Source organism: Tachypleus tridentatus, chromosome 8, assembly GCF_004210375.1.
Source record: "Tachypleus tridentatus isolate NWPU-2018 chromosome 8, ASM421037v1, whole genome shotgun sequence".
Lineage (NCBI taxonomy): Eukaryota > Metazoa > Arthropoda > Merostomata > Xiphosura > Limulidae > Tachypleus > Tachypleus tridentatus.
The window spans coordinates 114,001,653-114,009,117 of record NC_134832.1 but is presented as its reverse complement, the minus strand read 5'-3'; positions in this window follow the sequence as shown (position 1 = coordinate 114,009,117).

Sequence of the window (7,465 nt, the reverse complement as noted above, 5' to 3'; positions counted from 1 at the left end):
GGTAGTGCTACACTCCTCCTGTTGTAATTAGCACCCTCTCTAATCGTGTATTTGTTAATTGCAACTCTATTGGCAGCCTTACTGTGAAGGTATGTTTGCTTTTGCACATGATTTAATTATATTTGTGTTTTTTTTGTGTGTATTTTTCTAATTCAATTACTGGTGTTTTTTTTATTTTTTTATGGAGAGTCACAAATTATTTTTATTATCTACTCTCTCCTTTATTTTTTTTTTTTGCATATGTAAAGATGGATTCCCTTTTACTGCTGTGGACTGATGTAACATTTCCACTGACACCAGGTTTTGGACTGGAAATGAACTCCTACCGAGCTCTTCTTATGTCTTACCATCTGCTGGATTTCATATCCTGGTGAATCCAGTGTTGGGTGTATTTGAAGTGTGCATATGCAGAGTCAGGTTCTTGGTACTGTTGCTCGTATTTCCATCCCATAACCGTTTTTGAGATGAAAGTATAAGATCATTTTCTACATACAATGCCAGATTCTTTGAAGTGTTGATTAAGTTTAAACTCCAATTTACGGTCTGTTGTGTCCTAGCCACTCAACACCTGGGGCCCTTTTCCTGCTAAAATTTTTTTTGGGCCCTTCTTTTTTATGCACTTCAGGTTTGTTTGACATTTTCCTAAAGGATGAAGAGTATAACTGGATCAGAAGTGGCGTACTCTCCCGAAGATGTGATGTTTTTCATTTCTTAACACACCTTGTGATCTTCTTTAAGACATTTTTTTCAAGAAGGATCAAATTGTCACTGACCCTCCACCAGTTAAATGCGAGGTTTTTAGTTGTTTTTTTTGTGAGAGGAGGTAAGATATTGCATTGGTATTTTACATTTTTCTAATCTGAAAATGCATTTCCAATAGATACTTACCTTTTATTACTCTTCTCTTCTGTCATTCCCACTGTCAGTGTGATTTGACTCGAGTAGTTTTAACCAGTCTTGAAGTGATTAACAAATGCATGATTAGAGAGGATGCTAGTTATATAGGAGTATTGTCACACTTCCATTGGTGGAGAGTTGTTGCATGTTGATATGTAGGGAAAAGTGGGAGCTCCAAGTTTATTGTCAAGCGAAATATTTGTGCCAATAGAGGGCAGTAGTAGTCAAAAAAGATTTTTATAAGATGGGGTAAGTATCTGTGGATACTTTTCAGTTTAGGAAAATGTTAATTTTTCTTTATGAAACTACTACCAGATACAAGCATGAGGAATAATATTATTCCAAATATGCGATGGAGCAATATAACTAAAGATAAACTCATAAAACATTTTCATGCATAATAAGTTAACTCTGTAAGAAAAATGAGTTCAGATAATTTTAATATATTTTTCTATACTTAAAGATCTTGAACTTCAAATTTAAAGGTATGCATTTTTAATATGCTTAGCAGTAACCTGTGAAAACCATTTAGGATCCCAGTACAGATATGGTACATGACAAACATGTAGAAATAAAAGTTTTGACTGGTGAAGGCTATTCCATGAGATAAAGAGAATATGTGAAACCAATATTATTAATTATAGAAGCAGTTGTAGTAGGATGTCCAAATTCTTCAAAAGTGAGGTTAATAAATTAGGGATGTGTTCTTTTTACATAATGATATACAATAATTCAGTAGAAATCTTACCAATATCTTTTCTGTACATAAACAAAGGCATGAATGTTACCTCCAGAACAGTAATGTACACATTAGCAAAAATGGACTGAACAGATGTGCAAATATTAGAAATTCAATTCTTTGGAAAGGGTATTAAAATAAATAACTGGAATGGTCACCAGATCTCATATAATGGAATAAACAAAGTTGGTTGAGGGTGCACTTTATAGATGATTTTAAATTGTTTGGTAACAGTAATAGTTTGCTCTAGTCCTATGGTATAAAAGTATCATAATCAATATACAACATTGTGAAGCATGCATAGGACCAATTCAAGTTCAGGCTGTATCTCAGGCAATGGTATTCAGTTTGCAATATATAGAAAATACAAACAGTTTCTTATCCATAATACCATTCCTTAGTAGAAAGACCTGATGAGCAGAGATAAATCTTTCAGCAAGAGAGTTGACATTTTTTGTAGAAAAATGTGATAAAATGATACCTGGTATAAAAAGTGATGGAAAAACTTGCAATCATGTCTTGATGTGCACAAAGCCCTCCTGGATGTTATTTCACCTGCGCAAGTTAGATGGGAACTTAAAAATTCAAATAGCAAGAAACAATTTGGCTGTATTGTGGAAAGAAATGAAAGACATTTAAAGGCATGTTATTTTGTCTTAAATTAAAAACTGGAGTTGTTCCACACAACCTTGTTAATAATTGGTCTCATAAACCCTTTTACTATCAGTTTGTGAGAGGGATGCTCTGTCTACGAATTAAGTTGAAAACCTGGTAGTGACTCATTACCCACTTTGAAAACTAACAAGTTCCACTTGACATTGTTACTTGGTTAAGCTGAGAAGCTGCACTCAAAGAGCTTAATGTTTAATGTTAACTTCGGAAGGTGAGGAGTTTCACTAAAAAACTTAATTTTCTATCTTGTAAATTAAATTCAAGTTATTTGGAAAGTTGAATTAAAAAGACGTTTATTCTTAACTTATAAGTTGATTAGCTACTTGTAAAATATTTTACTTGTTAATTATTTTGAAATATCAATTTTATATTAGTCAGTTACAAGAGCATCAAGTCTAATTTGTATGATAATCGAACAACCATTTGACGCCTTAGTAAACTTTGCAGTGATGTGCAGTCTATATGCTTATGTTAATATTAGTTTTTCGTTCTTTTTAGTTTAGTTGAAACTTCCTTACTTATAACGGCCACTGATCATAGAGCTAATTTAATGTAAAACCTTACAAGTTGTAAGATAAACACGTATTTTATTGATACTTTCCAGGGTCCCACTAGTCATTCTACAGTTACTTTTTTAGGAAGAGTATATATGTAGCCGTTGTGTCCCAGCCAATAAATGGCCTTTTAAAAAGAAAAAAATAGGACACGACTTACCGGTGGGTCATGTAGGTCTTATTAGAAGACTATCGCGACCCGCCGGTAGGTCTTGTGGGAGTCAACGTGTTAAGTGAAACGTCAACAGTTAGATGGCTATTTCATCCGTGTTAATTCATGATGAATTATTATTTTTTTTATTTTTAAGATAAATTATTTATGGTAACGGGTTTGATTCTTGTATAATCGAAAACTAGCGGAGATTTGACAAAATAAATTTAATATGGCGTCGAACTACTTTGCCCTTAAAAAACTTATTCAGCTCATTAAATGAAAAACACTTAAAAATGCTAAACCGTTTCTCAAAAGAAAACGTGATTCTAGTTCTTTAAAAGAAGTCATAATTTTGTTTCAAGAATATACGCGATAGGTTTTTGATTTAGCATTCAGGCAAGCTGGGATAAATGTCTATATTATTTGTTATGTTTGATAGACCACCTTTTAACAACAATAACACACAGCGTAATTGGCTTCGCCTGGAGAACCGCTGTACCATACGAGATAAAAGTGTTATAATACAGTGAACTTGCACATATTTTTTCGTATTTATTAATAAGTAAATAAAAATTGTTTGAAATCAGTGAGTGTTTAATTGGGTTTTTGTTTGTCATTGCTTCAAGTATTTTTCAAGTAAATTTATGTAACTGCTGATAAAACCTCTTTTTAGTGGTAATAGATTTGTTTTATGTAAGTTCTTCTGACACCTTTTAACGAACTTGTGCTAAAATGATGCATGGATCATACAGCTTTGTAAACTTTATTATTTAAAGTCGATTAGAGAATGAAATAGTTTCGTACATTAGTAAGTGTCAAAATTTTTAATAAAATTGCAAACACCAATAAAATTGAACTGTATATTATTATGCAAGGGCGTAGATTTTTTACACCCAATGAAGGGGGGTATGATTTTTGCAACCACTTATGTGGACTGTTCAATTTGCAAATTGGTAATATCTGATTACGTGAACCTAAAAGCTGTAAACATGCAGTTACAGAGTAATCTTCTTGCCACGATACTTCAAGGTTTCCATATAGGTTTGTATAAGTGAGGTGTTGTGAACATTTTCAAAATGTTAATAGAATAAAGACAAATGTCTCACAAATTAACTGCCACATGAATATATTCCTGCACACTGCAAAAGATGGCCATTATACTTGACAAGGTTACTAATAACTTTCATTGCACGAATTACGTTTTCAAATATTAATAAACTTAGTAATTACCCTTGCTGAGTTTATATCTACTGAAAAACTTTTCATGTTGTTTGATAAAAAATAATTAAAAATGTCTTTGTGAACTCTTGAATATTACACATCAATACAATGTAGCACATAATTATTCATACTTTTCATTGAAGTAAGATTCATTTAGTCCCCTAGTCTACATGTTCCCAAACGTAGACCTTCTTTGTGATGATCTGTTTGAATTCTTTCATAAGCTCTTCTATATTTATCTTGTCGGCTTCATCTTTGGGAGTGTGACAAACTGCCACATGGTTGAGGCGGCACTGACACATAGTTGACCTTAACCACGTCTTCAACCGTCTTAATACAGAAAAGCTGCGTTCACATTCGCAGCTGGATACTGGACATTTAAGCAAAATTTTCATGAGAAGAAACTTCACTAAACATCTGCTGGCTAGTTTCATGCATTTTACAGTAAGACCCTTCGCATCTTTCAGAGATACTGCTTTTGTTGTTCCTTTGAATATGGGCAACTGAAACTCGAGCCGTTGTGCAGAAATTTTTGGATACAAGTTTACAACCTAGTTATCAATCTTGCCAGATGTGATCATGTTCTCAAGTGCCAGATATTGCCTCAAGTCATTGTTGTCTGCATTGAATCTAGTGGTCAGATGTTCTATGACTGTGTCCACAAATTCAAAGTATTGGCTTCTGTAGTAATCTCTAGCTGTTGCAGAATGGTGTGCTGAGCCACCACCTATGATCCTTCTGTGGGGTCTGCGAATGCGTGGTAGTTTAATAGGCACCAGATTTAGGGAAGTTACATGTTTCTCAGCTTCATCAACTATCTTGTAATTTTCCTCTGTTCGCAATACCCGCAATTGCACAATTGTCATTGCAGATGCTTCAATCATGCCAGATACTGTCGCTGATTTTGCTTGGAATGCACGGTTTAGTTCCTCTAATGCAGCTAATGGATGCTGAGCCATCAATAATCCTAAAACTGTCTTTCCTTTGTCCAGTCTGTTCAGCAGACCTTGTGCTTTCACCGCTACATATGATTTTTTATTTGCTAATTCAGACAAAGAATCAACAATGTCACTGTAGTGATCATTAGCACATAATCAGTGATATCGAGAAAACCCACTTGTAGAGAAACTATATATGTAAAAAACGGCTCGTTTTGGTTGAGAAAATATTTTACGTAGAGGAGCGAACAACGTTTCGACCTTCTTCAGTCATCGTCAGTCAACATGTCTTCTATGACTATGTTGTGTTTAACCATAGAAAACACTCAAATACTAAATAAAGAAACAAACATAAACAAACGCAAAATTAAAGAAGCCTTACTTATACAACAACTTAAACCCAAAATAAACCAATACAAAGGAACACCTTTATACCTATATTAAAAAAATAATATAATAAATAATATAAAATTATATATTCAAACATCTAAACACGCCCTATACATTCCGACACTCAGTTACACAACCCCTTTCAAACATGTGGTCAGCTTCCGGTCAGTTACCTCTTTCTTTCTTTTTGAACCTGACGATGACCGAAGAAGGTCGAAACGTTGTTCGCTTCTCTACGTAAAATATTTCCTCAACCCAAACGAGCCGTTTTTTACATATATATATCATTAGCACATGTAATTGCAGATAGGCGGCACAACCAGCGTGTTGGAAACAGTGGACGGATGTATTTAACTGGACCATTGGGGCTGTCTGACGATACAATATTTTCAAAGATTGTCTTGTATTTGACTGATCTATGAACCAAGACATCAAGTTCATGTACCCACTGGATGGAACCTCGAACACACTCACAAGTTTCAACTTCATGTTGCTTAATTAAATTAGCCTTGTGTGCTCCGTAGTGAAGATCAAAGCTGACGGTAGCTTCTCTTTTATTTTTGCCTGGCATCCACTGTACGCACCACTCATGTTAGCGGCTCGATCGTGAGTTCGTGCTCTTAATCCTGACAGTGGTAAATTGAGTCTAGTCAGTACATCAAGTATAGTCGAGGATATTGTTTCACTAGTTTTATTGGAAACACTGTACAAACCAAGAAATGTCTCATGGACGTCAAGGTTCTCATCTACGTATCGTACACATATTTCTTTCTGTTCGGCACCTGTAACATCTTGAGTGTCATCAACCATTAATGCAAATATTTTACTTTGCTGCACTGCGTGTGCTATGTTCCTCAGTATTTGATGGCTGAACATCTCCTTTATTTCATTCTGAGCCTGGGGTGATGTGAATGTGGTTTTCTTTGACAAGTAGGTCGCCAACTCAGGATCTACCTCTTCCAGGAGCTTCATTAACTGCAGGAAGTTTCCCTCCGTATCAGTATGTCCACGTAATGCTAAACCTTGACGCAGTAAGAAACGTAAATTTCAGAATATTTTGGCTAGACTTCTTTTGCATTCTTCCTGCTGCTTCTTTTTTCCATCAAGCAGCTGGACAGTCACTGGAGTTATATCAAGTGAACCTTCTGGAGATATAGCGAATCTGTGCTAAGAGGAGGATTGGTGTTCGTTGAATTTCTGTTTTGCCTTTTTCCAGTTGCAAAAACCGTTGGATATGGTATACTCCACTGACCTCTCCAATTTCCCTCTAAAAAGGTCTCTATTTTTCGCCTTGGCACAATGAAAGCATATTACTTTTTGAGTCTGATTGTTGAAATGCAGCCATGGGAACTCATCAAACCACTTGCCCTGGAAGTTGATATTTTGAGATTTTGCTTTCTGTCGTGGTATTAGTTGTGCATCTGGATGATATGGCTTTCCACACTGTATTTGTGGAGTGTAAGATTTTTCATTACTGCACAAACTTATTTCACAACTATCTGGTGGTTCATGATGTGCAACAATTGCACAAGCATTTTCAGATTCGTCCTCTGATGGACATGGTATTTCCTCTGTATGGCAAGTTTCTATTCCTTTGCTTGAGGTTGTTGGATTATCTGCATCTGCATTGTCACTTGTAGTACTAGTAACTGGCTTGCAGAACTGTCTAATATCGGAAAGTTTCAAACACTTGCTTGTCATAATTGGAATCTGTTTCCCAGATGACTCAACAGGCTAAAATACAGTCTTTATTGAAAAACTCTAACGTACAACGAAAGAAGAAAGAACAGAATGGAAGTTGGACTGAACTGTATAATGTATTTAAGTCGAACGCGCGAACCTCACAGTGACTACCGAGCCGACTGACCGCCTGGGCATCGCTGGGATAATAATGTGTGCT